Source organism: Colius striatus, chromosome 10, assembly GCF_028858725.1.
Source record: "Colius striatus isolate bColStr4 chromosome 10, bColStr4.1.hap1, whole genome shotgun sequence".
Classification (NCBI taxonomy): Eukaryota; Metazoa; Chordata; class Aves; order Coliiformes; family Coliidae; genus Colius; species Colius striatus.
Genome location: NC_084768.1, coordinates 31,419,223 through 31,446,594, shown reverse-complemented (window position 1 = coordinate 31,446,594; position 27,372 = coordinate 31,419,223). Strand labels below are relative to the sequence as shown.

General features: G+C 42.4%; 1 protein-coding gene across 3 annotated transcripts in view; it reads left to right on the top strand.

Annotated features, from left to right (window-relative positions):
* Positions 1–27,372, top strand: part of PTPRF (protein tyrosine phosphatase receptor type F) — a 390,398-nt gene that overhangs the window by 110,175 nt on the left and 252,851 nt on the right. The window lies entirely within an intron of this gene.

The following is a 27,372-nucleotide window of genomic DNA, read 5'->3' as shown; positions in this document are numbered from 1 at the left end:
TGGTGAAACGTGGTTATTTTCAGCCTTGGGCTTCCCAGCAGTATGGTGGCTCTGCAATAGCTGAACTTTGATGATGGTGGTCTAGTTGGGACAGGATTTCTTTGTCACAATTGAATTAATGTATGTATTTCTAATAATGTGTACATGCACATAAATGTGTATTTATTTAGCAACTGCAGTGTTTGCATCACAAGCTATGAAGGGAGTAATGTAACACCTTTGAAATGGAGGAGGCAAGCAAGGGAAATTTCTTAATTTAACCATTTTTAGCTGAACTATAAAACCTGATAAACAGCTGCCTTGGAGTACAAGAGGAAAAAGCCATCGCTAAGCAGGGGGAAAACAAATAACCTCTCTCAGTCCTCCTACAGAAAGAATATCAGCTGGAAGGAAACTTAAGCTCTTTGTAAGAGGTTAAGCAATAAAATTTTTAACTAGTGGCTATTTTTTCACCATCCATACAGACATGGTTAGCTGATGACATGAGAAAAGGCCTCTGGAATGTAAATGTCTGGTTTTACCTTGTGAGGAAGGAACTCAAGATTTACTGTCAGTACTGTGCACTAACTGTGGCACAAACCTCCCTTTCTCTGGAGGTTGATAATAAATAGGGAATTGATAACTTCAAGATAATTTATTAGAGGACTTGTCTGGTGTTTTTTTAATTTTCTTTTTTTCCTGGCTCATTTGGAGACAGGAAAATCTAGCCAGAGGTCTCCCTCATGTCTGTTGTTACTGCCCGAGATTAATGTCCAGACCCTCTTAAAGGCCATGAGTGTGAGTAACAGAAGTCAAACCAAAACAGTCTCATTTTCACTCCCTTTCCCAGTTATTCATTTTGGATTCAGCGTGTGAATGACTTGTAGTTCACTGTGGGGCTGACTAGTGGGATGAAGGCTACAATGGAGGCATTGTGATCACCTTTCTCTGCCTGCCACCCTGCATGGTCCAGTTGAAATCCTGTGTTTTGGCATCCAAGCTGTTGCTTTGGTGACCAGTTATGACTCCAGAAGTATACATTGTGGTCCTGCTGAATAGCTGAAAGAGTGTGAGGCAAAAGATAAATGTGTTCAAACACAGCTCTGTTTTGCAAGCGTTCCAGGTGATTCAGAGTAGAGTTGTTGGCCTGTTTGATTTAACGTGGTGTATCAGTGTAGTGTTAGGCATTCAAATGTCAGTGCTACAAACCCAGAAAACATAATTAAAGGTGATTTAACACTCAGAATGCTGTGGCCTTTGCATATACATTATAATTACCTCTGTTTTTCATAGCACAGAGTTCTCAGTTTCACTAAGCACTGTTTCTCTGCAATTATTTAATTTTAGAAATAATTATGTGTTAATAACTCAAAAGTTTGTTTTCTAGAAGCTTAAGATGCAATCTGTAATTCTGGGTTTAGTGGATGCATCTTCTGCTCCTTGGTCTTACTGACGGCCCTGAAAGTGTTCATGTGAACCCAACAAGGTTGTGTGAAGCATCGTTAGAAGGAAGAGGGAGCTTTATGCCAGTGACAGGGTTGAAAAAGAGTAACACTGTTTCAGTAACACTTGGATATAGCAACTCCTTCACAGATAAAGAAAGAAGATTTGCCAAATCAATATGCAAACCGAACAAAAATGTGTATTTTGAGGGAGAAGAATCACATGTGATGGCTGGGCAGAATTTTCTTTCTTTGAATGCATTCAGCAGTGGTGTTTGCAGAATTCCTTCTTTGCTTCCCATGGCACTTAATCTCCTCTGCTCTGCTTTGTGTGGCTGACTGGGCCCTTAGATTGGTGATGTCTTTGTGTTCAGACAGATCTGTCCACGCCACTCGAGCTTGCAAGTGACAACTGTAACGATTTAATGACTGTCTGTCCCGTAAGGTGCTGATACCAAAAGTTACTAATGTGCCTCGTGGGCTAATGAGTGTATCCATTCTCTGTTCTGGGTAGATTGCTTTGTTTGTCCTCCCCAAAGATTAGTGTTTATACTCCCCTGCTAAAAGAAAAAGCACTCCAAGCATGCGTTCAATGTGAAAACTCTTATAGATCTGTCGGGCAGTACAGTATCACTAATAGCAGCAAACACTTAAGTAGCCTCTTTCCATAATCCCACAGGTGGTTGTTAAGAGCATTTTCTCCAACTGGGAGAGTATCTATCTCTCTGTTGAAGTTCTTGTTAGCTATCGCTATATTTATGACCTTAATGGAGTTTCCAGCAATCGTACTCAGATATACTAGACCCTGTGTATATCCATATTTCAGTAATTGATTGTATGCTAGCAGTACCTTGTGTTAGGATAGAAGAGATAACTTGGGTTGCATCTGTACTGGTAGCACAGACCTTTTTTTCCCTATATCCTCATAAAATGTTCCTTTCTTGGAACATTGGTTGGTCTGCACTAAATTTAGGCTAGCTTTGTAGTTGCGTTTTACTCCTTTAAATGAGACTATTCTCTTGGGCTGGGTGGCATCTGCTACTGAAGTAGTACCTAGGGCAGAATTAGTAAATCACCATTTCAATGCATTTGCCTGAAATCTGGTGTGTGTGGAACAGAGTAGACTGACAAGCTGGTAGCTTCTCACTGGGGTTTATGGAAATTACTAAGTCAATTATATAGTGCAGGAAAGCTGTACAGTGCAGCTTGTTTTCTTTTCCTTGTATAGTTTTTAAATACATTGCGACAGTTTTGAACTGGGAATAGCTTTTTGAGAGGAGACACTTTGGTGCTGCTGTGAGCACAAATCACACAGTGCTGAGGAACCAGGTTGTGTAAAGAAAATTTCAGAAGCTGATGATAAAGACCATACTCATTGGTGAAACAGGAATAACAAATACGTTGCAGGTCAGATTACAACCTCACTATTTCAAAACAAAAGTTACCTGGGATAAGTATTCTTATTTTGATCAATAAACCAGTCTAGTGAAATGTCAAAGCTTTTGGTCAGGAAAGAATAAGCCTTCAGAATTCAGTGTCTGTTGCTGAAATATGAACCTATGAGGACCTATCTGAACCTCTAATTGCTTGGTAGAGAGAAAGAAAGTGTTCTCCATGTTACTTGTTTTACCAAACACACTTTTTTCACAGTTGTTTCATTATTTTTTGCACATCAACCAGTAATTTGTACGCTCTAAGAGGTGGAACGATGATCCTAATTGTGATGACTTTGTAGCATTCTATTAAAGCTATATAAAGATAAGTATTTTGGTAGGGTAAAGCCTTACTTCCTTGAACATCTATTGTCCAGAAAGCATCACTGAATGCAAAGCATGTGCCACCTCATATTGTTCTCATCAGAGTTTGCTGATGAACGCTTTCTCTGAACCCTCTCCCAGAATAAATGTGGAAATGTTTAAAGGAGTTTCAATAATATAATCCACTCTCCATGGGCTGTTCTCCATTGTTTTCCCCAATTGTTGGAGAAATTACAGGTCCTGTCTTGCCTCTGCACTGCTGTCAATTCTGGTTCCCAGGTCAAATGACGGCCAAAATGCAATCTTTGGTCTGGCTGAGAAAAGAGGCGAATCCTCAAAGGCATCTTTTCAAAGAGGGGCTATCTTCATTAATAGATCTCTATCAGATGTAGGCGTGCACCTGAAGGAACTTGGTGCAGGCAAGCTGTAAATCCTGAAATCTTTAGTCTCGTTCTTCAGCTGATCTCTCATAAAAGGTGAGGAAGCCTGTGGCAGTGACTGCTCTGAAATAAGGAGTAAAAAGGCCTGACTGTTGTACCAAAACACAAATCCTTACCAGAAGATTCTCCTTCTGAAGAGCTGGTGATGGCTTTAACCTCCTGGAAACTGTGATGGGAGGAGCTCTCTTCTGGCTGTGGCAGAGTGCTGGTCTTTTCCTTAGGGGTTGTTTTCTGCAGGGGACATAGGTTTTAAGAATTGCAGACCCTGGGTGGAAGTTTATTTTGCAAGACAAAATCAATCAAAATACTGCCTGGAAATCTTTTTTTGGAGGTAAGTACTTTATAGTATGTAGTAATTGGACTGCCATGTGTACTTAGAATGTTTCTTCCAAAGACAGTCTGGGCTTCACCAATTTCTTGCCCATCTCCTGCTTGCTCCAAACCTGCTTTGTCACTGGAAGCGAGGCAATAAATCAAGAGTCTGCTTCAGGTTAAACAGAATTGTATTGTTTTTCCCCCTCTTGTTTACTTTTAAACTCAGATTGGTTCCCTCATCCAGTTCGCTGCCTTGACACAGCCTTGGAGGTGACTGGACTTGGGCACCGTGACTGCTTAAGTTATCAGTGTTGCTGAAGATAGGCTTAGTAAATTACAGCCTCAGTTACAAGACATGAATATGTTGTGTTATGCTAGAGACCATTGTGGAAACTCAGACTGTGTACCCTTGGTGGCAGTGAGCCCTGCTCATGTGCCAGAGTCCTCTGCTTCCTTTAAAAGAACCTGCTGTGGTTTTGAAAAGACTGGAGAAAAACTTGAAAGCTTTAAAGCACACGGTTACATCATCAGAGGTGTGTTACTACTGACCTATTTTACTTAAAATTTTTGAGGCTGTGAAGTCAGGTCTTCTCAAAAAGAAACCACCCCACACTTGTGGGTTTTTTTCTGCTTTGTAGGTATTGAGCAGTTGGATTCCAATTATATTCTTGGTGACTTGCCACGTAAAGCTTTATGGATGGACTCTAGATTGTTTCTTAGAAGATATCTGAAGTTTAAATGAGGGTAACTTCAAAACAGATGCATCTGCTGGTTCTGCAGGAAAGACTTGTGATTTGTAAAGTTTTGAGCTTGAAGTTACTTCTTCCAGAAAGTGCATTCACTAGGTGCTGGGTTTGGATCTTACTCTCTGTGTTCTCCAAGGAGAAGAGTGATCATTCCAGGAACAGTGCTTCAGTGTCTTGAGATGGACTGTGAAGAGTCTGTTGTTGCCCATTAAATCTCTTGGAGGACATGAACTTAATTTCTTCTAGAGGACTGGAAGATAATGGGAGGTAGTTAAATTTTTAAACCTTTTAGTTTAAGGAATACTTTCCATTTCGTTATTGAAACTGGAGTGGTGAATGATGCTGAAATCATGTTTGTCCATGTTGTTAAATGGAAGCTGCCTGATTGTGCCCTACTCTTGAAGGGGAACTGGGAGCATGCTGTTTTTTTAAGTTTAAGAGCAGGTCTATGCTGAATCTTAAATGAGTAGATTCATAGATGTGAAAAGCACCTGGGTATAGAAATAGCAATCATCTTATTCTGAAGATTTCCTGCCAAAAGTAAACGTGATCTCATAGCCACATTTTTATTAAAAATTTCAAGAAAGAAATGCCACCTTGTCTTCACCAGCTCCTAGAATCATAGAATGGCACAGTCATGGTGTGCTTGATGCTCCTGATGGTGAGATTTATCATTAAAAAGTGATTATTAAGTTAGTTATATGAGAAGTATCCTGCTGGACTCTATAATTTTACTTTTTACTTAACATCTCCCACCCAAAGATCTGAACTTGCATTGCAAAGCACAAGCCCTGACACTTGTTTACAGATAGCAGAGCTCAGGAATGCAGCAGCATGTTCAGTATTAAGACATGTCTTAAAAGAACAATAACAAAAAAATGTTAAAATCTTGGGTTGGAGAGTCAATCCAGTGTGTGGCACAAAGGCACAAATCTCATTTGGGAGAGGACTGTGGAGCAAGGGGATCACCATCGTTACCCAACTTCACAGTATTGCTCCATCTCTCTGAAAAAGAAGTTTGGTAACAGGGTTTGCAAGACATTAGTAAAATTATCATTGGCTTTCCTGTTCATTAGATCCAGGGGAAGACTCTTAGATATTTGAGGCCCACATTTTTATATGCCTTTGTTGTATCAACACAGTTGCATCTGCTAAGAGCTAGTAGTGGCATCGGTTCCAAATCCATGTAGTGCAGGAGAGCACAAAGGGCTGTAGCCATCGCTCCCTGCCCTCACACTCGGGGCTCTGCCATGCTCTCAGTGCTGGCACAGCTTGTGGAGATGGGCTCTGCGGCCCCTTGCATTGGAGAACGACAGTGGGCTGCAGTGTCTTTGGTTCAGTTAGACACTGAACTCTATAACTCCAGTGTCCAGGCAGTGCTGATGTTGAAACAGCAGATTTTGTAGTAAGATAAAGGTATGCTTTTTGTTTGTTTTGTTACACAAAAGAGGCTGTAGGCATTCTATGTGAGCTGGGTAGGAAGATGGGGGACAATCCACATTTGCCAAACAGAAAGGGATAAAAACTGGTGGCATAACAGATACTTTCTGCCAAGCTGTGAGAAAGGCAGTAAATTAAAAATTAAACCTCCAAACCCTGAAGAAGCTGGCAGGAGAAGTGGAGGGGAGAGAAGGCAGCATCTTTTTACATCTGAAGGCAGTTCACCCAGATGAAGAAGTATGCTGCTGGAGGCCATCCGAGTGTCTCTGAATAAAGTGTCTCTGAATATTCTGAGTATTAGATTGCTCTTTTGTGTGTGTATATGCACATACAGCAGGAATTTTCCAAAGGCACTCTGTCACTGAGGCATGCAGGCTGTGCAGCAGCTTGGCAGTACGTGCTTTGCTAAGTCACCAGGCGAGAACTGTACTGGCATTCGAAAGTTTTTCTTCTCTCTAAGCCATGGATTAAAAAAAAAAAGAGAACAACTTGGCTGTGGGGCCCAGGCAGCGTAAAGGTGTCTACAAAGCATTATGTAAACTGGCTTTGCTTATAGCTTAGTTGGTTCATTTTTTGGTGCATGTCAGAATATGTTTATTCTTGTAAGGCTATGTGACATCATCCATTTAGCAGAGAGGTGTAAGACAGCAAAATAATGTGTGAGTCTGGTTGCAGCCGTCTTAGGGGTAAGCATTTTGCTGAGTGAAAGTAGAACAAAACCAGCTTTAAGGGTGGTTGGATTTCTCTGTTTCACTGGAGGAGCTGTTTAAAGTCTAAATTACAGTTTTCCTGATGGCTATTTGAGCAAGGGTGTATCTGAGAAGCATGTGTGTGTGTGTGCCAGCAGAGTATTCGTTAAGAGAATGTCTGCAGGAGCTCAGAGGGCTATTTAATTCTTCTCCTCTTCCATTAGCCGGTGAAGCAAAACGAGTGGGAGGTCTGTGAAACCAGATCAGTGTTGATAAGGGAAAGCACAGTTCCCAATGCAAGGTTTGAAAAACCCTTTTTAATATCACAGCAAAAAGCAAAGCAAGGTGTGACTGGGTGCTGGAGCCAGCAGCACTTGAGCTGGAAGCCAAGCACACCGCTCACGGGGTCTTGTGAGAGGGCAGAGAGGGAGGGGTAGTAGTGCATCCCCTCCATATCCTGACGTCTGCCTGAGCGTTAGTCCAGATTTCTCCCATACTGAACCCAGACTTGCTTCAGTCAAAGGGCAACTGGGCTCAGTACAACTGCATGAAATGTCACCCCCCTGGGCCGGTAAGAGAGGCTGGGCTGATAATCCAGAGGTGTCTTCTGAGCTGGGATGCTGGAGCTGCGAGTTGAAAGGCTTAGCAACAAGCACAGTTGCATTTGGCTGTGTGGATCATGGCATCGCTGCCCTGGGCTTTCCCGAGACAAAATGGGAACTCGACAGCCCGGGGTTTTCATCCCTGAGATGGAGTGATTGTGATGTGGATGTTTCTGGTGTTGGTGAGTTGTCTGATTTTCCTGAAGAGGCAGTCAGAGAGGGTGCAGTCAAGGTCTGGCTGGTGCGTGGCTCCGCGTGCCGTTCGTTTCCCTCTCCAAGGTATCTTTGTTTCTGCTTAGCATTCTGTGCACTGTGCTGAGCCCTGGGTCTTGTTTAATCACTTTGGTTCTGATTGCTTCCTTGTATCCATGGGTCACATCTTGAATTCGGTGTTTTGCATTACAAATCTGCTCTCCAGAGATGGGCAGGATATATAGCTCCATCTGCCAGGTCCAGTTTTAGCCTTTTTTCACCAAGCCCTGTTAACAGGTGACAATGCACAGCCCGACGAGATTCCAGCTAATTGTTGGTGTGTAATTAGGAAGACGAGTGCTGACTGGATCCTCTTCTGCAAAATGGAGGAACTGCTGCAGGCTGCAGAGAGATGGGGAGCGTCGGCCAGACCTCCTGGTGCAGCTTCTGTGCTCCCTCCATCCCTGAGCCCGCCTTGGCTTTGAAGGGTGAGATGAGTCACGGAAGCTGGATTATTCCTCTCGCGTGACAGGTTCTAAATGCCAGAGGAGACATGGGGAAGTAGATCTCTCGCAGAAGTATCATTTGTTATCTTTTTTTTGGTGACATCTGAATGACAGTGTTTTTGAAATGGTCATTTCTGCTATTACAACTGTGAGAAAGGTTAGTCTAAAATCAGTATGTGAAACTGCTAATAAATACGGTGTTTATGCACCATCAGGGGACAGATGACCATTTTGATTTCTTATCTCGTTGTTCTGCTAGAGCCAAACCTCTTTTGTTGCAGGGTTATACGAGATAACCTGTGTATTTTTAGAGTTTTCTTAAGGTGGAAAAAACAGAAATCAAACGGTCTGCAGTTTTTCTCCAAAGCGGTGGTATAAATTGTCATACTAAAACTAAAGGTTTAGTGTGATTTTTAAGAAATGGAAGAATAAAAGTAGTCCAGAAAATATTTGCAGGCTAATTCTTGGTGTGTTTTTGTAGAAGCTTGGTAACTGGAATGAACTGCTGATGTTTCCAAGATAGCGGTATTTACTCTTCGGTGTTTCATAGTTGGGGATTTCTTTGTTTTGTTTTGTGGCACTTTGTTTGTTTGTTTTGAAAATGTGTTCTCACAAAACAGTGTGAGGGAGGCAGAGTGCTGCCACCACTTTTATAGCTGGGAGGTGTAAGGAGCAGGAATGAAGGCACTTGACCACATGAATCCTTGCACTTGGAAGCAGGGTTGGGACTTGCTTTTAAGGAACTTGCTGGGGTTTTTCAGCCCTGTGATGCTTCCTCATAGTGTGCACAAAATCTGACCCTCCACTCTGGGAACACCCTAGAGGAGGAGATTTTGAATGCAGGAGCAGGATTGTATCATCCACCTTTTAGTAGGCATTTTCTTTTGTGTACTTGATGTCTTGGACAGCTGAAACCAAAAGCTTCCCTTGAAACAATACATTGAGAGATTAAAGTTTTGAACAAGGGCTCTGGCAGGTAGTTCTGAAACACAAGTGTAGTTTAAAGCTGTTCTGAAACAGCTGTAATGACAGTAACATCATATATTGCTGTCAGAGAAAAACACAATTTCTTCCTCTGTGGGGAGAGGGAAATAGCTGGTTAACAGCTAGAGACTTACCTCTCGAGATTTATCTTTTAGATGAAGTGCTAAGGAAAAATGCATGGCTTTCTTATCAAATACATATTGCAAGCTGTATTTATGTCAGTTGCTTGCTGGTGAGGTTAATGGGGCGACTGGAGGCCAAGTAAATTTAACGTATTCATAGGTAATAGCATTAAAAATGAAGCTTGAAAAGGCTGGCTGGATGGTGGCCAGTCTGGACTCCCATGTTCCTCGCTGCTCAGCTGAGGGAGATAAGCTGTGGAGGGGAGCATCTGTGAAAGATGGGGGGCAAGGCAAAAATGTTTAAGGTTGTAGCTTGGTATTTACTTTCCAAACAACAGCAGGAGTGCTGGTGCCTGTTGGGTAGTTTATTAGGACAGTGTACTGCCTGTAAAGGTGTCATAGCAGAGGCAGCTGTGGCCTATTGGGGTTGCACTTATTGCTTGCCTCCTCTGGCTTGACCCTGTATTTGTGCTTATCTTGAGTTGTGTATTGCACTTTTCAGCAAAAATGTACATTGAGTGTAAAATTGGATATGGATTCTTACTTGTAAACTTGATGCAAAGCATAGGTGAGGTGAATTTCGTTAATACTCCTATTCATAACAGCTCGTTTTATAGACTGAAGGGTGAGATGCAGTGTAGTGGGTTTATAGTGTTTCATGAAAAAGGTGCCTGTCTCTGTTTCTGGAAAACGTGATGTTGAAGTGTGCAGCTTTTAAATCATTACTCAGGTTGTATTGCCACCCCTCTCATTTCTGAGGTTGATGCTGTGTGTTTTTAATGTATGCTTTTGTTTTGATTCATTCTAGTTTCACGGCTATGGCCTTAAGTAATCATTCTGAACAAGGCAAATCTATGTTGGTTACATCAACAGGGCATTTAATGTCCACAGAACTGCTAATCATTCTTCAGTTTATGCAATTAGAATGAAGCTCGGGTCATAAGTGGTGGAAATATGAGAGTCTGAAGATACTGTGCTGTCATGAGCTCTTGGCTTGTGTGCTACAGAGGTGATTTTAGTCTGCTCCTGAGCTGGGGTATGTTTACTTGAGCTTAATTAAGCACCAGCCCCCTCAGTGCTTTGCCTCTTAATGTAGACAGTGATCTTGATTCATTGGTTGGTCTGGAGGAAGATACAGCCATGGTATAAAGGATGGGGTGTTTTTTTCCTGACTGTATGTACTCATCACTGCTAAGTGCTTCCATTGATTACAGCAGCGTGAACACAGCTGAAAACAACACGGTTGGTGGTTTCTAGGAATGCCTGTGCTACCCTTTACCGAGCCCTTGCCTTGTTGCTTGAGGACTTTATTTTGAAACAAAAGTGGAAATGTCAGGCAAACATGTGCAAATGCTTGTTGTGATTGCTGTTTGGAGGGGCTACCAGCTGGCTCCCCATGGTGATTTTACAGCTGTGTGTAACGAGCATCCCTAGCAGGCAGGCTGTGGTTGGGGTGCACTGGAACCAGTCCGCAGAGGCAGAGCAGGTACTGGTGCAACTGGTGTGTCTGTGGTGGGTGGGTGGTGAATGTGGCTGTAGACTCTGTGGCACTAGTTGTACGCGTGTCATGTCAAGTTACCCTTAACTTTTAAATGGCAAGTGAAAAGCTTTAGCTAATGCTCCTTCAATAATTAATTGATGTGAACACGCACATCTTTGAGCTATTTTCATTTTATATGGTGTGGTACAGTTTTGATTAATTACCCTAGCATGTAGAGCTGTAATAGATTAGTGTCTTACTTAAGGGGAGGAAAGGCTGTACTTCTCTTGTCATTGACCAGATACTAATGGATGGGTTAGGGGATGCAGCCAGTTGCAGTGAGTGCATCCTCACAGACACACAGGTTCTCTAGACATGCAAAATGTGAGCCTGTCTTGAATGCATTTGTTTCTCTTATGTGTTTAGGCTGGACTTACTGCTGTAGGCATTGTTGGAATAGAAATGAATTCTTATTGTAAAGATGCAGTAAACTACCTAGGAAGAGTTAGACCTCTTTCATAATCATCTGGCTACCTCATGTTGTGCTGAATTGTGGTTACAAGTTACATCCTCTCAGCTGTCTTGAAACATAGGTGGACATTGGGAAATGTGTGAGGAAGGATAGCAAAGGGAGAGGAAATGCATATGTAGGCAGTGATGTATAGGACCTCCGGCACTAGACCTACTGCCAGTCACATTGCCCATGATATGCATATGCTCATTGCCTGGATTTTAGGGCAGGGTATGCTTTTAATGAGGTCTTAAATGCTGCAGCAAGACCCCTTGGTGCTGCAGCTGTTGAATCTAAATAACAAGTGTGTATTATTATTGAATTTAGTATGAAAATGAATGATACAGTGGTCGTCTCTAAGGCATTCTTCTGATACAATTTCGTATAGAAAAATGGCTTATCCTTCTCCCTCTGTTTTTTTTTGGTGAATGGGCAGAGTATATAAAGCCCTTCACAAAATAATGTTGACCTGGGAGTGTCTGCAGTTTAATTTTGTGACTCAGTCCACCTGCTCTAGATACTATTGAGATAATTTAGCACTGCTTGGCATCCTTTAATCTACAGGACATTTACAGCCGTCCCTGAGATGTACTCGTTCCTCTGAAAACATAGAAGGGTCAGAAGAAAGCTTAAAAATATGTTTTAAATGGGTTCTTTGATTGTTTGGTGAAACGTGTTCCCTCACAAGGTAGGGTAAGAGAGGGCCTGGCATTTACAAGACTGATAAAGGCTTCTGGGCCAGGGGTAAAACAGATGCTTTCAGCAGGATTGTATCAAGCACCTGAGAAGATCCTCTGGTAGCACCATACTGGAACTCGTCTAGTTCTGGCCACTGTTGCTTCTCACCATTCTTCATCTGCATGAGCTGGAAAGAAAGAGTTCATTATCTGCTGCTTTCTCCACAAGTTAATAAACTTAAAGGACTCTATCCCCAAGTATTGATTGCTGAGTGTGGAACAGTTCAGAAGCCTTTGTGTAGTTCAGGATTCAAAGCCACTTGAATAAACTTGGGGTTTAATATACAAAAGATGGATGAGATGATTCCCTGTTTTTCCCTGCACGTTTGCCTAAAGCTTTCAACTGTCCAGAAGAATGACAGACAACATCAAACAAAACCAATTATTGGTGGCAGGGTTTTTATTTTGAATGTTTCAAGAAAGTTGCTACTAATTTATTTTATTCTGCTAGTTTCTGATAGGCTCTATTGGCAGAGACAAGGCCAAAAGATCCTGTTTGAAAAAGAGGTTAAAAAGTCTGTGATGATAATAATGAATTTACAACATTCCTCCAGATAGGAATCTTTCTGTGTCAATACTAATTGAAAAGACTTTAAAGGTAACATATAGTAATATTTCAGTACTGTCTTCTCTAGTAGGATTTTGACCTTTTTGTTGCCCCTGTGAGCCTGGGATGTTAATCAGGGAAATTGCACCTGAGACGTGAGGAATGTCTGAGATCATTTACCAGATTCTGCAGGTCCTTTCTTGCGGAGAAAAATACCTAAAACTTGGACTTCTTTAACTTGTGGAGGAGCTCAAATTACAATAGGTTTACATGGTGTATGCCTTAACTCTCAGCTTGCTAAGATTGCTGGCTGCTCTGAAAGCTTAGGAGGATGTGGGTATGTGCGTTTACAAACTCCGAGGGGTTAAGGAGGCTTCTACTTAATCCAAAATACAAAAATGCTGCAGCAGCAGAATTGCTTGAAGCTCTTTTAAAAGTCCTTTCAAGTTAAGATGACATTGCTTCTGGTTTAATATAATGAATTCAGTAAAGCAAGAAGGCACTAGCTGTTCTGCTTGTTCCCACTCTCTGGTGAGGAAAGCGGGGCTTATAGGATTCTCATTCGGCTAAATAAAGTTTGACTTGCATGTGGTGTGATAAATTCAAGTAGAATGCTTTCGAAGATAGAGCCAAGTGTTTGCAGCTTTTGTGCCTCTAGTGACTTGCAAGAAACTCCCTTGGACAGTTGATGGGAAAAGGTTTGGGAATGATGGGCTTTCCCAGGGCAGTTGGTCTGTTTGAAAAGAAATAATCAGCTTTGGCTGGTTCATACGAGTGGCTGTCAGTAGATGCTCAGGCTTGGTCTCGGTGATGGTTGCTGCCTATAGGTCTGCTGTGCCAGTAGTTTTGGTTGGCCTTCCCAGTGCATCCTCACTTCAGGCAGTGGTTTGATTAGCTTTTCCTTTCCTGTCCACACAGTGAAGTAAGAAAATCCTGCTTGCCTCTCTTGCAGAGCTGATACTGCTCAACAGCGAAAGCTGTCAAAGATCACAGGATGAATGGAGCAGGTTGTGTGCTGGTGTTTGCTGGGCTCTTGAAAGGTTGCACTCCTCCCACCCACATTACAGTGTTGGAATTGGTATTGCAGCTGTTTGTCCACCATAACAGGACTTGGAGCACAGCACTGCCATGTGTGGCCCTCCTGGGGAAGACTGCCAGGACAAGCATGTGGCAGCGCAGGCCTTGGGCACACTTCTGGCAGTCAGTGGGGAACTAATAAGTGAAAGGAACTGTGGTGTATCCAGAAGCTTTGCTGGCTAATCAAGGGACATGATTTTCCATGGTTGCTGGTGGAGAAATATGCAGGGGGATATTTGTATCTCGTGAAGTCCCAACTGTTCATCTCCGTCCTTGCACAAGACCTGCCGGTTGCCTTTGCCGAGCAAAGGTTTCCACTTTCCAGAGTTTGCTTCAGCTAGCAGTATGAGTCTTAACTGGTTTTTGATGGACACTGTCAAGGAGGTTACATACTTTTTGTTTTCCTTTGCACTTGTAAAAATTCCATCAGACAGTGCTGACTTCCTCAGGGCATGCCAGGTCACAGGCACGCTCTGGTCTGGATGACAGCAGGTTGACGGGACTGCAAAGTTTTCTGAAGCCTCTTAAGTCTTAGCTGAAGAGCAAGCCCAGGATGCTTTTGTGCAGAGATGTACACCAGCATAGCCCATCTTGATGCAAGGCTTTAGTGCTGCTGTGGTGAGATGGCAGCACAACAGGGCGGTGGGGAATCTGCAGCGCCTTAAGCAGCCCTTTACTGCCAGTGCCCTCAGTGTGACGCAGGAGGTGAATCTGTCGGGAATTATCTCTGTGAGCTTGGAGGACAGAGTAAGCTTTATTGTGAAGAGCAGTGCTTCATGAGGAATAGCTATTCAAGTGCCTTCGTGTGTTCTTTTTAAAGGGGCTGTAAACAAATTGTTTCTCATAAACCACCTGCATGCCTAAACCACATTTTTTGTTGCCAGCATCTCCCAGAGCTGGATTGCTGGTTTAGTCCTGACAGTGCCCTGGGTACTTTGTTCTTCTGTTTAAAAAGCTGATCACTGATACTTTTCCAAATGTTACCATGTCTTTAATGTTAGTTCAGAATATCTAGTGCATTGCTCCTGCAGGCAGAGAGGATACCAGCTGCATGGAGCAAGTCCCCGCTCTGTTGCCATCTCCTGCAGTGAGGAATGGCTCGTGTTCTTCCTGGGGGAAGTTTGAGATTCATTTCCACTAGAAGACAGGGGAAAAAGTGGTAAAAGGGAAAACAGAAGACAGATACATGAGTCTGTGACAAAGCCCTTTTCAGAAACCTTCTCTTCCCTCTGAGAAAATTGCCTTGTACATTGCATATGATTTAGGCAGATTTTTCTCCCTCACACTTCAACCCTCAAAGAACTTTTCTTTTAAAAGGATAAAATAAAAATGAAATTTAAGCTCAAGCTGTCAGCAAAGGGTAATATATTCTGAAACAAAGCCTCTGGGCTTTGAACCTTTGCCAGTTGACCCCTGAAATGCTGCTGGTGGGGTACCTCTCTGCTACAGATGCTTTTGAAATGCCCAGTGGATGCTTACCAGGTACAAAGACTTAACTTACTAGCTATAGAGTGAAGGCTAATTGCTTCCAAGAAATTTCTGGGATAACGTCCAGGTCAGTGGTAAATGACCTGAAATGTGTGGTTCTGTCTGCAGTACCATCCTTCCTCCTGCTAGTAAGCGTTGAGTGAATTTGAAGTGTTCCCCATGTCAAAGTGAAATATTTTTTTCAAGCAATAGCAGTGCTATGACTTCTCTGTGAAGAAGAGAGACTCCTTCATTCTTCTGTCCTCAACCCATCCCATTTTGGGGTCTTTACTACCTTGTGGATGAGAATCAGAATCACAGAACACTTGCTTCTGCTGGAGCTGCTCCTGCCTTCCCCACCAGTGTCATAATGTTGGCACGTGTCACTTCAAATGAGCTTACACTGATGATATGTATGCTATGACAGGAGCAGAGCTGCCCGTTTCCTGACAGGGATCCAGCAGTACAGCAAGTCCTCTACTTCATGGGTAAGATTCCCTACAGTTTCTAAAATGTGATGGTCTGATGTGGAAATCAGGGACTGAGTGCATTCCAGAGATAGACTGGCCTCCCTTCTGCAGGGTGCACACTAGCATCTCCTGTTGCAGGACTGTCCTGACCTTGTGGACTCGGGCATCATGAAATAGCTTGTTAATTACTGCTCATTTAGGATTATAATTAGGTGTTACCAGATGAGTCCTGTAATACTACAATTAAAATGTTATAAAAAATGTCGTGGTTTTCAATACTTCATAAATTGGTTAAAATTTAATTCAGAGTACACTGATTGCAAGCTGTCTGTGTATGTGCATAACTATTACAACTCATAAGGATAAAACCAAAGCAGAGATTGCTCATAAAGAGCCTACCAGTAAAAACAACTGTGCCCTTTGCCTCTTGGTGCTGAGAGAGATTTGAGTGATGCAGAATCCATGCACTGGCTGGAGGTCAAGCAACTAGGGACGTGAGCTCCAGCATCAGGTCCCTTCAGTAAGCAAGGAACTGAAGTTAGGGCTCTGGTTACTCTCCTGGGAAATGGAAAGAGGATAGCTGTGAGAGCATGGCTCAGCTGAAACTGTGTGAGGTTTGCCTTTTGCCTCTATGAAATGCATTACACCTTGCATTGAGAAAAGGTCTTCAGCAAGTGGTAGCAGATGCCTCAGGCCTTAGAAAATCTATTATATCCGTTATATTCTGGGTCATGTACCTTAGGTAATGTGGTGTAGAATGCTGTACTAGTGCAAGCATCAGCTGGTAATTCAAGTTGATTCAATACATTTTGAGGCAGTAACTTTGTCCTGCCTTCTTATAGCCAGACTAAAACACAGAACTGGCACAAACACAGTGTTGTGTGCTCTAGCTAATTCTGTAAAGCCACCCTTTTTCTCATGACTAGCTCAGGTGTGCTTTAGCTAATGAGCTGGGCACTGGTCTAGAAGCAATGGACATAGAGCTGTGAACTCTGAACAAATGAGCTTCTGGGGGGAACGTTGTAAAAACCACTTCAGTGCGTTAGTCTGCAGGTAAGAAAAGGCTTGGATGTCTGGTGGCTTTGCACAGCCAAAAGTAAATGCCTAAAACTTGGAGCATGTTCCTCATACGTCACTAAGGGCCTTGGAGCCATTCTTTATTGGCAGCTTGAGGAGTTGCTTTGCGCTGCTGTTAATTTGATGTTTGGATTTGATGAACAAGGTGCTGCATCTTGTGTCGTTAGCCCCACTCCAGCATCAGCCATCTGGAGGAACAGGGGCTATTCCTTTCCTTAGAGCTGTACTTACATAGGACTTGGTTAAGCTTTCCTTTGTTCTTCATCAAGCTCAGTAATCTCTTTCCCCTTTAAGATCTCTTCTGTTTTACCGATGGAAGCTTTCTGCCTTCAGGATTTTACATTCTGGCAACTAACAAAAATTAAAATAGCTTTCCTCCTAAGTACTGTAAAATGTATGTTGAATCAGGTTTTGATGGCTCCAAGTATGTATTTCAGCACACTAATGTACAAATGGATTGAAAAAGCAGCTAGCAGTAATTTTCTTTCCTTAGGTTTTACTGAATAGTACCCCAAGAAGCTGCACATTATCTGTTATCCTCTTTATGTTTTACTGAAGGTCATGTAAAGGTGGTGGCCTGGAAGGAAAGAGCGGATAATTTCAGCAGTAAAGCTGCAAAGTTACTGCAGATGGCATATGGGATGTCTTACTTTTCAAAGGTCTTTCCATCTGCTATTGGCAGAAGCCTCCATTACAAAAGGGCAGTTTTGTGTGAGGTAATTTTTTTTGAGGTTGATCTTTTATTAGGATTCAGGTTTATCTTGAGTCAGGCCGTTAGCATGAGAGCATTTCTCTGTTAAAGAGAAAACATAAGTTGTAAGGGTGTAACTGAGATCCAGAGGAAATGCTCTCAAAGTTTGGGGAAGAAGGAATTTTTAAGATTGAGTTACAAAAATCAGAAGCAAGCTACCATCTCGTGGAAGCAGAGGTGTTAGGGTGGTGCTTTTTATTTTCCTTTGAATGCCTTAACACTGAGTTGCAAGACCTGAAACTTCCAAAACCATAGGATGTCTTGGAGGGGAATTTTGCTGAAGGGTGAAGAATATCTTATATCTGTATGTCTGTGCCACGCTGGATGTAAGAACTGATCTCCCCTGCTGCCTCTTGAGTGTAGAAATGCCAAAGCCATTGAAGTAGCTACACAGCTTCCATGCACTCAATACCCTTGGCTAGCAAAGCATGCCTTTTCTAGTAACCAAAAAACCCATGCTGGATATTGAAAGCAAAACTCCACATTCATTTAGCATGGATTTGATGGTGAATGAGGGTCGATGGGAGGTGCAGGAGGTGCAAGAGGCAGTGAGCATTGTGCAGGGATGGTGATGTGCCCAATGTACCTGAAAGGTAAAGTTGTTTACTTTTGCTGTATGTTTTGGATTTTGTTCTGAGGTTGGGAGAGGCAATCGTTACAGCTTCATTAAAACATGCAGAATATTTTTAGCCTCCCACCTTTTCTCATCTTTCTAATCTGAAGCAGATGAGGTTGTGCATCTTTGATAAGATGGCAAGCGGCGTGGATCTGTGGCCCCGTGGAGCTTTCCTGTCTGCTCCCTCACTTGTGTGTGGTCCACACATGTGAGTTTGCTTGCAGAACATGTGCATGAAAACATGAGTGTAGAAGCAGGTTTGGCTTGTTTGACTCCTGTGAAATCCTGGGATTTGCTTTGTGGCGTGAAAGATGGAAAATGACTGGTCTGTCCAGAAAATGTTGGATTTGCTGCAGCCTTGATGCAGCTGTTATCTCAGTCCCTCTAGCCGGGAAGTAACTAGGAAACTACTGCTTTGATCTGCCAAACAAAGAAGACTTGTAAAATCTATTAATTGATTATCTTCCATCAAACTGTTTTGAACATACAGCTTCAGATCTGACTGAGTGAGACAAAATTGGATGTGTAGATGTATTTTTTGTATCTTAGAGTAGAGAATGTGATGCAAGAAATATGAATTTAATCTATACCCTGAAGTGCTACTGAAGGAGAGAAATTGCATTTTTGGACAGAGTCAGAGTTAAGACTGACTTTGCCACCGTTAATTCGGGAGTTCTTAATTTACAGACCTTTGGTTTGTCTTCAATAAGCATTATGTTCCACCTAGAGCTTGATTTTTATTTACATCCCTTTAATATGGCTTGGGTACTATGTAGTACATGCTATCTCAGAGGATGTTTTCTTTTTGCAAAGGAAAGTAAGGGGGCCTTAGTAGAAGGAAGAAGAAAGAACTAATCATAAATTTAGCATCTTATTACAATAAACTTGATTGCATCTTGGTTTCTTTATAGGTTACAGAAACAGTTTTCATTTTTCATATAGAAGGCAATTGCATGAACCTTGTGCTTTCATAGTTCCTGCTTATTAGTTGTGAAGAGAATTTCTGGGTGCTGTCTTCCATGGTAACAGCCAAATGCCTCCAGAGCCAGAGGACTGCAAGATGCTGGGGGCGTTCTACATGGAGAGAAGTCAGTTTAATAAACGTAATAAGCCCATTTACCCTACTAGGCTCTGTTAACTACCTGCATATCAACTGAGCACACATAATGTTTGGGCAAAGGTTAGAGAAGCAGTTTGTAGGAAAGGCTAACTCGAGAGCACACCAAAGCAGCAGTTCTTCTTATTTTAGCCCTCAGTTAACACACACAATAATGGGGTTCAAAGCAGTACCTGTGGCTGAGACAGTAATAACAACTATGATATAATTAACTTAAAAACCCTTTAGGAGAGAATAATTCCAAGATCTAGAACTGAAAACGTTCATAGTTTCACAAGATGAGAATTACAGAAAGTTTAATCGAGTATATAAACCCTTCAGTTGGGCATAAGTTGTCTGCTAAGTGGTGGCATTAGGAAGCAGCCAGTCCTGTGGCAGCTGCTGTCTTCTCCTGCATGGTCTTTGAGCTGGATGACACACGCTATCTGGGGCTGGGATCCTCTCTGATGTAGCAGTGCTGCTCCCCTCCTGGGGTCGACCATGCGTAGAAAGGATGGCAGACAAGATGTGTCTGTGAACTTGCCACGTCATGGGCACTTGGTAGACCCGTGGAGAAGGATTATCATCTCTGTTAGCAGGATCAAAGCAGTTAAGTCCTGTTTACTCGATCGCTGAATGTGACAGTGGCTGCGAGATGGTGGGTGGAGGTTTTGTCGCCAGCGTATGCACGCTTTCCAGAGCCCAACTTTAAAATAACTCCAGACACATGGAGTTGCTCAGCATTATTTAATCATCCATGTATTTGTCGAAGTGCTGATGAGTCAGCAAGATTAAAGTTGTTTGTAGGATCCCCGTGTTATGCCTTCAGGAGTGGCCACAACTACGGTGCACATGGTGTGTGAGTATGGTCATTGAGCTCGGAGGAGCCAAGCCAAGAAGATCAAAATGTTGAGAATGATGCTAAACTTCAGAAAGGGCAACTCATAGTGAACAAGGTATTCAATACATCTCTTAAGATTAAAATGGAAGACAAAAAGAGTAGAAAAAGGGAGGGGGGGTTGAACGGGTTCCTTGATGTGGTTTGAAACCAATAGTGGAACATAAGAAAGCAAGCTGGGAAAGGCAGTTAAATTAGTAAGGCTGGGAAAAATTCATGCTAGCTAGATGGCAGGTTTGAGAAGCTGTTTGAGATGAAAATGTAGAAACCCAACTCCCCGGTATTAGTAGTGCAGTGTATAAAGTATAATGAGTATGAAAACTGAAAGATCCAAAGTGGACTTTGAATAACTAATGTCTATACATAGAAGATAATTTAGACAAATCACTGTCATTGTCTTGTGTGAAAATTAGGCTTTTTGGATGATGTCAGGTTGAAAATGGCAATTCATGAAAAGAAGAGTACTACCAGAAAGGTAAATTATTGCTTTCCATCAGTTTTTAGCTTCTAAATATCATAGAAACATGGAATCATCCAATTGTTTCATCTGGAAGAGACCTTTAAGATCATCAAGTCCAGCCTTTGTCCCAGCCTTATCAACCACTAGACCATTTCCCTAAGTGCAACATCCAACTGTCTCTTAAACACTTCCAGGGATGGTGACTCCACCACCTTCCTGAGCAGCCCATTCCAATGCCTGACAGCCCTTTCAGTAAAGAAACTCCTCCTTAAATCCAGCCTGAACCTCCCCTGGCACAACATGATGCCTTTTCCTCTTGTTCTATTGCTTTTTACCAGGGAGAACAGACTGACCCCTGCCTCCTACAACTTCTTTTCAGGTAGTTGTAGAGAGCTCTAAGGTCTCCCTTGAGCCTTCTTTTCTCCAGGCAAAACAGCTCCAGATCCCTCAGCTGTTCTTCATTTAAAACGTGCTCCAAATCCTTTCCTAGCTTGGTACCCTGCCTTTGCATCCTCTCCAGCACCTCCATGTCCTTCTTGTAGAGAGAGGCTCAAAACTGGACACAGTATTTGAGGTGCAGGCTCACCAAAGCCGAGTACAGGGGAACGATCACCTCCCTGCTCCTGCTGACAACACTGTTCCTGATAACTAGTGTTGTGCATGGTCTTTCCAAACATGAAAGATGAGCAAATTTCAGAAACTGAAGTCTTGGCAAAAGCAGATTTGAAATGAGCTATTAATCTGAAAAGCATTAAGTGAGCAGACCTCAACAGTATGCTATGTTATATAAAACATAACTGAACTTCCAGCAGAAGTAAGGGTTTTTTCATTAAAAAGAGCCACTTTCAGAAGAAAGTTCTTTATATACCTTGTACTCTGGTTGAAGCAAAAATTGCTGAGGAAATAACAGAATGCCCTAGAGAACATGTTCTCATAGGGTCCAACTTTTGTGGACTCTTAAGGAAAACACTTTCAGTAGTTGCTTGAAATGCTCAGGCCAGAGCTTACAATTTGTTCACGTTCCAAGAGGTCTCTGAAAAGTTTCTACACTGACTTGTGGGGAGAGCAAAAGCATTCTTATAAGAAACTTATTTAGTTCTGAATTAAGTTGATTTAAGATTTAGGTTGACCCCGAGCCAGCAGATACCATGGGAGTCCTCAAAGGGAAGGAAGGACAGATTTTTCCTTGTCTGATCAATCATTTTCATTCTCGCTGTTTTGGTTGAAATTCGTTTTGGTGCTCAGTGGATCTTGTATCTGCTATGCTTTGCCTGTCTGTCAGCCTGAGAGATGCAGAACCAGTGTGTCTGGCATTGCTGGAGCCAGCTGCAGGAATAAACAGTACCACAGCTGTACAGTAAACAGCCGTCAGCTGCAGCGTGTTTAAGCACTGAGCCCACAAGGACTGTGTTCCTCAGCTCTCACTCTCTTTAGGTTGAAGTCTTTCATTCTACCTCCTGGCTGTGCAGAACTTGATGCCAAAGAGTTGGGTTTTGGAGAAGAGGACTTGGTGCTTTGTGATTTTAATCTTTACACTGTTTTTTATCATACTGAATGCAAGTACAGTAATGTAACGACGTTGTTGTTTGTATTAAGAATATGTTGTCGTGTGTGTAGTAATTTGTGGAGAAATCACAGGAGTTCTTGCTTTGTGGAAGAAGCTGACTCATTGATAGAGTTTGCTAATAGCTAAAAAATAGCTGAATTTCTTTTAACTTTTGCAGTATTTTCTGCTGCCACATATCTTCAATCCATGCATCTGGTTGCACTGCTTAGCCTGTTCTGTAGAAGACCTCTTTTGAAAAGGTGATATGTGCAATAGTTTACTTCTTTTAAGGAGACTTTACAGCAAGCATTAAGAGCCTATGGGCTTGGGTAGGGTGATCTACAGCAATCTGTATTTAGTGCTTACTGTGAATGATGGCTAGGCTGATGAGGCTCAAGGCTGATCTATATTTTAAGTGGATGCTTTGACTTATCACCATAGTTATTTAACATAGCCCTTCATAATCCTTGTTCCAGTGGAAAAAAATCCTCCTTTTTATCTGGGATTGTCTGCAGGCAATGACACCTTCAGAAATTAATGTCTTCAGAAGCAAATGTAGCTAATAAAGCTGTCAGTAGTATCCAAGCTGTGCTTGCATCCTGCTTAAATGCTTCTCTTTACCTCTGCTCCTCTCCTTGGGTCAAGCAGTGATTGTGTGTTCAGGACCACAAAGATCAGTAGCTGGGACAGTTTGTTGCTAAAGTCTTCACACTTCTATTTTTAATGCTTTGCTGAAACAAGGAGAATCCTTCTGAGGTAATTCTGAATTGTTCTTTTGTGCTGTGTGTATTTCGTCACACCAATCTGCCTCTATTCAGAGTTGATTTGGGGTCTGTCCCCTGTCTCCCCTACCCCAGGATTCTGGGGTATTTTGGGGGGCTTATTTTTTGTGTTCCCCCCCTCCCCCATCTTGTTTTTTATTTCCATCCAAACAGATGATGAAACATTTTCCTGTTGAGGTTTGTTCTTGCTTCTGTTTTTTCTCCTTCTTTTTTATTGAGAGTTTGCGGAGAATACTCCACGTACACTTTCTTTTGCTCGGTTCTATGCCCGTGGCTAATTATACTCCTCCACTCCTTTCTTGATGTTTGTATCCTTCATGTACTTACAGATGGTTATCAAATCCCCATCTTGCTTAGCCAGTCTGTCTAGCGCTTGCGACTTGACAGAGATTTTATCCTTCCCGGTTCCCGAATTGCTTTGCTCATTCCTTCTCTCCAGATGGTTTGAGTCTTCAAACTGATGCTCTAGGCCTACTCACACCTGAGTCCTGGAGGTGATACCTTTGCTCATGTAGCAGTTGCTTTAGCTTTTGGCCTTTTTACTGTATTACAAGTTCATATGAAGTACCTCCCTAAATCTATGCTAGAGTTGCCATCTTCATATATCTCCCTACAGAATCTCTCTAATACATTCCCTGCATGTGGGAGTTGGGAGTGAAATGAGACTCATTTTGTCTTTTTTGGCCATATTGCTGTACTCCCCAAGTCTCTTTATATTATATTTCTCACAGAAAAGCACAAAGAAATGTATGCTGAAGGAATACTAATGTAGTGAAGCAAAACATTCAGAAGTCATTAACTTGTGTGTAACTGCTTCCACAACTTTTAATGTGTGCAGTATGATGGTCTTGAATAACACGGTGCATCATGGTTTTCCTCTTCCTCCTTCAGAGCAAAGATGAAGTGTTCATACAGAGTGAAGCAGTTAAGCTGTAGCCAATTATTGTTCTCATTTTGAATAGAACAAATAGCTGCCTCAGTGCTCTGTGTGGCACATACTCCTGCCCCTTGCTCGGTCACTTTTTAATTGCCATCATTTGTGCAGCATCACCAGAGTATCGTGGTGATTGGGTCCCTCTGCAGCACTGGTATCTGTGTTTAAATCTGAAGGTGTGGGTAGGTGTCCAGAGGAAAACAGAGTTCTGTTATGTGTTGCACAGGCATTAGAGCTGGGAGAAGCTGATGCAGGTTTATCCCTTTCTTCACTATTTTCTGACCTGCATCCTTGGCCTCATGTTGAGAATTTCTAAGAAGTTTCTGCTTTGAAAAGCAAACACAATTGTTTCAGGTTCCTTTATGGAGAGTCTCCAGGTCAGGCAAGGACATTGCATATGCACTGGGATTTCCTTCCTGCCCTGTAAGTTTCTAGAGAGTCTCTGAGCTGTGTTTCATGGCAAATGTAGTGTCAGTCGCACACACAACTGAGCTTGGCAGTTCAGTGGACATACAGGGGTTCCTGAAGGGGATGTTTTTGTGCTGACTTTTTAGATACCTTGGGGTTGCAAAGTAGCTTAAAAAGCTATTTAAGTGCAATATTTTTGTCCCTGGTTTGGAACGGGTGGCTTACTTTGGACGTGCTTCTCTTCACCATACCACATGACACATTGCTTCCTTCGGTTTCGCTTCTGGGACAGTTCATAGAGGACATGAGCTATTCAGTGCTGGCTTGAAATGCCTCTTGACTCTTTAAAGTTGACTGCTTTTTCTAATCTCTTTGCCCTTTCCTGTGGGACACACTCATTGCCAGAATTTCCTAGTGCCATATGAGCTGTTGGTATTCTTGGCTCTGTTTTAAATAGAGTCCAGCTTTTTCTGCCTGTCTGAAAGAAGGCATGTTCTCAAGACCATCTCTTTTTCCTCCATCCACTAGCCCCACAGCAAAATCAGCTTTATTTAAATGAAGTTTGCTTTTTTGTTGTTATTGTGCTTTCCCACTTTCTACTTTTCTGCCAAACTAGCACTTGGTAGTTCTAGCATTGAGTTTGGAGCAGAGGAAGGAGTTTAGATTGCTAAACTCAAAGCTGTTTTTACAAAGCCATCTGGAGTGCTCAGCTTCAGCCTCCTTTTGGGTTAAGTGGTCAACAGTTTATATTATTGCCAGGACCACGTGCAGAGTATATGTGTATTTTTAAAAAACCTTTTACAGTGTTTGTGCTCCTGAATGCACCATTAGTTGTGATGCGCTAGCCAAAACAGTGAGATTAAAGGAGGCCTTCAGATGAAGCGACTTCGGTCATCGGCAGACAATTCCAGATGCTTGAGAGGGCAGCTTGAAGATGCAGGGGGTTGTTGGGGCAAAACATACACAAGGAGTTTTAAGAGCATTAGTTTGTTAGTTGCTCTTGGACTTGATTTTACCAAAGCAACACTGGCTCTGTATCTATTTAGATTTTTACCAAAATCTACCAATGTCAGTTGGCTTATGGTTACCTTCTGTCTTAGGCTGCCTTTCTGCCCCAGGAAAGGTGACCTTTAGCATTGGTTTAAGACAGCTGTTCAAAACTCTGAGTAACACCGGTCTTCTAAGGGTTAACTGAGCTTCAGCTAAGGCTGTGTCACCTTGCTTTGAATATTGGGTTGTCTGGTTGGGGGAGAGAACCTCGCTTCCAAAAACGGGAGAGCTGAACCACGGAGAGAGGCTTTTTTCATATGTTCACTTTCAAAAGAGAATGACAACTACTGAAATTTATGAAATTTTAAAGCATTCCAATTTAAAGGGCTTTAAATATTGAATGCAGACAACTTTCCCATAGGCAGAGCAGCTATGGAAGGAGGAGGTGGCAAAGTTTAATCCCTTTAAGGGCCAAAGGTGCTGTGTTAACTTTGGAGGGACAGACAGCAGTCTTGCGTAAGAAAATCTGTCTCTTCTACCAGATGGTAAATTATTATAGAGCACTAAACAGTTGCAAAAAGATCAAGTCTATAAAGCATCTGGTAGGGAAACTGACAATTCATCAGTTTTGCATGATGCACATTGTATGTATCTCATGGGCTTGAGAGAGAAAGTTATAAATCTGTCAAGCTTGAAACTGGAGAGAAGCTTGATCACATTTATTGAAAGAAGAGAGAAACTGAGAGACAGACCTATTCTTCAGCTGAGGTTTTTGTGTTCCTGAGAGTTACTCCTGAATGAGGGCTGTGGAGGTGCCATTCACGTGACTTCTGAGCAATCTGCACTCGAGACACACTGTTAGATCAAGTACTTTTGCAGTTAATGGAGGTGAATGAAAGAGGAAAAGCTCTTTGAAAGCTATTCATCCCCCATCTGGTCTGATACGTACCTAAAATGTTTTCAGCACCACCTGTAAAACTTGTTCTCTGTCCTAATCTGAGAGAGTTTTGATACACATCATTAGTTATGACACAGTAATTTCAAGTCTTGGTGTTTATTTTTTCCCCTCCCAAGAAGAGAAGCCTCTTAAGATCCCAGCTGCTGTTGAGCCAGATGTGATGCTGCTTAAAACGTGCTTCAGTGGGTTCACTTCTCCGGGCCTCACAAATTACCACTGCACATGCAGAATTTAGAGACATTTAGAGACATCTTTACCCTTAATCCAGGCACTTCTTCCCATTCCCATGGGGGACATATCTGGAGAGCTGGCTAACACCGGGCAAACCGCCTGGGGACTGAACAGTTTCCTGTTGGAACAGAGCTTGTGCAGCTCTGAAGATGCAACTGTCTGTGTCTCTGCAGCGTAAGACATGTTAACGGTGCTTTTAGTAATTCTTTGGTGAGAGATGAATGAGGATATGGAGGTTGGAGAGCAGCAAAGAGAACTGTGTGGCTGGTAGGAAGAGCCTCTTGCAGTATTCAAAATCTCGCTGCTGAGCTTACTTGGATTTATGCTTTCTTATTGAGATAATAAAAGCAGGATGAGATGATCAGTATTCTCCCTGCATCTAGGTTAGTACTAGGTTATTTTGTAAAATATTTTCAGATGTCTTGGCTGTAGAAGACACGGCATAAATAAAGATTTCTCAGTGTTGTATGATATTATAATGTGTGAAAAGATTTACTGTGCAAATACAGTAACAGAATGGAGAAGAATCATGATCTGCTGTTTGTTAGTATGATGTGATGTAAATATTTGCCTGGGTAGATTCTCTTGAGATTCCTTGCAGATTTCCCTCAGCACTGTCATTGCTGGCATTCTTTGAGCACTATGTTTTTGGCAGAAGCAAACATGTTCATATCGTGATATTTCCACCAAAAGCTCAGAGGTTCTCCAAAAAAAAAACCCCAACCAACCCTTCCTCCCCTCCCAAAGCCAAACACTTCCCTTTCCAGAAACCCAGCAAAATGCAAATACCTTTGTTAGAGCAGCTTTGAACATGTTTTTGAAACGTCTGCCAACACGAATAAGAGCGGCAGGTTGTGCCACGTACAGCCTATGCACTCGCAGACACTTTGCTTCAAGGAAACTCAGGGGATCCACTCGGGCTGGCATCTGCCAGGGTGAGGGTTTTTTCTCTATGAATGCTGTGTTGCCAGCTCCTGGTAACTCTTGCAGCTTAGTGAAGAACAATCTCATCAACTTTTGAGTAATTCTTGAGCTTCTGTTGAGATGCCCAGCACTGAGAGAGTAAGTCCCAGTCCCTGCTGAGCATCGTCCCTTTGAGGGAATGGGGCTTGCTGGCTCCTT